Raw genomic sequence first — 2931 nt, 5'->3', positions numbered from 1 at the left:
TCAAGGATGATTTTAGGAAGGTGTCTAGAGAAAATAGAATTGATCTTTTGAGCACTTAGGACACCTGCAAGTGATATAATTTCGATCCCGGCCTCTGTACAGTACGGCATCCTATCACTGATCAAGAGAAGTTAAAATAAAATGAAATTATCTCAAGTTGAAGCATGACTTACTAGCTTTGAAGTAATAATTGAGGGTTCCCATTTCTCATTTGGACTTTTCACATCGATGATTAAATGAAAATCTCATGAAACATCCTTAGCTCTTTATTGCTTTGTCATTATATTCACCAAAACTCACAAATAGGATTTGTTGCACTTACAAACTCTCTCTTTTTGGTGATTGATAACAACACATATAAAGCTCACAATTTGGCACTTTGGATATGACAAGCTCCCCCTAAATATATGCATATATGTTTTGAATCTACAATTTGGCATAAACGGCCACATATATATGCACAATTTTAGTGAAAGTGCTAGGAAACAAATCATATACATGCATGCTTTCCTAGGTGTGCAAAGGTGTCACGAAAATAATCGTGATGCATATGACATGAATATCACACAACAAATAAATGAAGGCATACACCATCACAAGTGATATGATATTAGATAAGCAAACTAACATTAACATGTCCTTACAACCATTAAGTACCAACTAAAAATCACACAGTTCATCACAATATAGTCATACAAGCCCAAAATATAGATAGAAGTCAACAAGAGATATAGATCGTGATACAAGTCCAAGGTCCATACATAAATAGCATATAGATAAATGAGGCAAACATATATTTTCTCCCCCTCTGGCGTCAAGCACCAAAAAGAAAGATGTCATTGAAGAACACGTGCGCCTCACTCGTCGTGGTTGACACCGTCATCCTCCTGGGTCTCAGCGGGCTGCTGTCCACCGGAAGTAGAAGGGTTGACACCATCATCCACCTGGGTCTCACCAGGCTGCTATCCACCAAAAGTAGAAGGGATGACACCGTCGTCCTCCTGGGTCACACCGGGCTGCTGTCCACCGGAAGTAGAAGGATAGGAGGCGGAGTAGAGAACATCGAAGGCAGGGCCGAAGAAGTGACCAGCTATACCATAGGTGGCGGAAGCCCATCCAGAGGACGAGCTGCCACCAACACCCTGCTGAACATGGGACGAGGCCTGGGGCTACTCGTCGGTGTCAAACTGTGTCTGCTGTGGCTGCACAAAAGACTGCTGAAACAACGGATTCCACCATTCGGGCTGCTGAGGTGCTGGAGGTAGAGGACGAACTGGGGACAAAGTCACACCTACGTGCTCAGCAATCATCTTGCGCTAGACCTCAGCGCGGTGAAGCTCCTCCTAGACAAACCTATGGTGCTCTCTGTTGGCCTCATAGATGGCCATGGACATCCCAAACACAGAGCGCATACCCTGCAAGAGAAGACCTTGGACGTCTTTAGGATAAGCTGCAGCTGTGGCACAGGAGGAAGGCAAAGGTACAGACTGAGGCCGAGGTTGACTGGGCTTGCGGCCTCTCCTCTTTGCTGTCTCACTAATTCTCACAGGTCGGTAAGGCTCATGGCTCACTTCTTTGATGAACTCCTTCTGAGTGACTACCTCAATCATCTTCATGATATAGGGAGCATGAGTACAGGACTTCTTAGGATCCCAAGATGTCAACTGAATCTGCTTATAAATGAAGCCAAAAGCACTGAAATCCTCCTCATTACCCTCCTGAAAAGCTTTCAAGAAGGGACCCATAGAAGATAAAATCACTGAAGCACCACCAATCTTGGAACCAAAGTTTGCCGGACCAACAAATTAAAATAGCGATAAACCTTTCTCATGTTGTTGATGGTGTAGAAGTCATAGGCAGTAGCATCCTCATTGTAAGCAAAAGAGAGATCAATGTCACGGTGAGGGTTGCAGTTAAACCGATGTTTGTCTATGTCATCAAATTCAAATCCAAGAATTTTGCCAAAGCGAGCATAAGAGACATAATAGGGCTGACCTTCAATGGAGAAATGCATATAACCATAATGATCAGTTGTGGCCTTCTCATACCAAACAGTAGCAAAGAACTGTGCAATGACCTCATTGCTCCACGGATACTGCATGGTCATGAGATTCTTGAAATTACGCCTTTCCAACATTTCAAGAGCTCTAGTCATCTCAGGATCACCCAATTTGACACAATGATCCCAATCAATGTACTTCTGTAAAACCACTAGCTGACTCTTGGAAAGGATCACTGAATCATAGTAGTCCAGCTAAAAGACAGGCCCAAAGCGAGGATCACGAAAATCAGCATCTCGAGATTCAGATGGACATTCAAACCTTTTGCCAAAGACCTCTCCTTGGTTGCTAAAATAGTCCTTAGGGCGAGGTAGATGAACGTCATCCATAAAACGCCGATCACCCGGATTGGTGAACAATTGCTCAGTCACAGGAACCAACTCAACATCCACATTGGGCAAGTACAAGTCATCCGCTGCTTTGCGGAAGGAGTTCTTGCCACGTCCTGCTAACACCTTGCGCTTGTTGCATGGAGGCTTAGCAGTGGGCTGCTTCGCTCTCTTGGGGCGAGGCAGAGAAGCATCTCCATTACCCGACTCATCTTCAGGGCGAACCACCTTCTTGCGACCCATCCTACAGTAGATAAAGCAAGAACAAGTATGAGATATGGCGCAAGATAAAGCTATTAATGGAGGACATGGACCAGTGGCGGAGGAAGGAAAAAAATTTAGGTGTGGCGAAATTGATAACATTGATATCAAAGATTATTTCTCAATATATTGGTTTATACACATATCAGAAATCATGATCGTCATCTACTATATAAGTAAAAATATTTCGAATAATTAGAAAGATACAAGTAAAGTCAATATACTAATCAAGCATCCCAAGTAATGAAATATTGTGCAAATCCGAGTAACTGAACTCTGAA

General features: G+C 43.2%; 1 pseudogene; it reads right to left on the bottom strand.

The window, feature by feature from the left end:
• Positions 1-962: 962 nt before the first annotated feature.
• Positions 963-2632, bottom strand: LOC136499328 (uncharacterized; annotated as a pseudogene).
• Between the last annotated feature and the right edge of the window lie 299 nt (positions 2633-2931).

The sequence above is a fragment of the Miscanthus floridulus genome, chromosome 13, assembly GCF_019320115.1.
Source record: "Miscanthus floridulus cultivar M001 chromosome 13, ASM1932011v1, whole genome shotgun sequence".
NCBI lineage: Eukaryota > Viridiplantae > Streptophyta > Magnoliopsida > Poales > Poaceae > Miscanthus > Miscanthus floridulus.
Note: the sequence above shows the minus strand (reverse complement) of the source record. Positions and strands in the feature narration are given on the sequence as shown.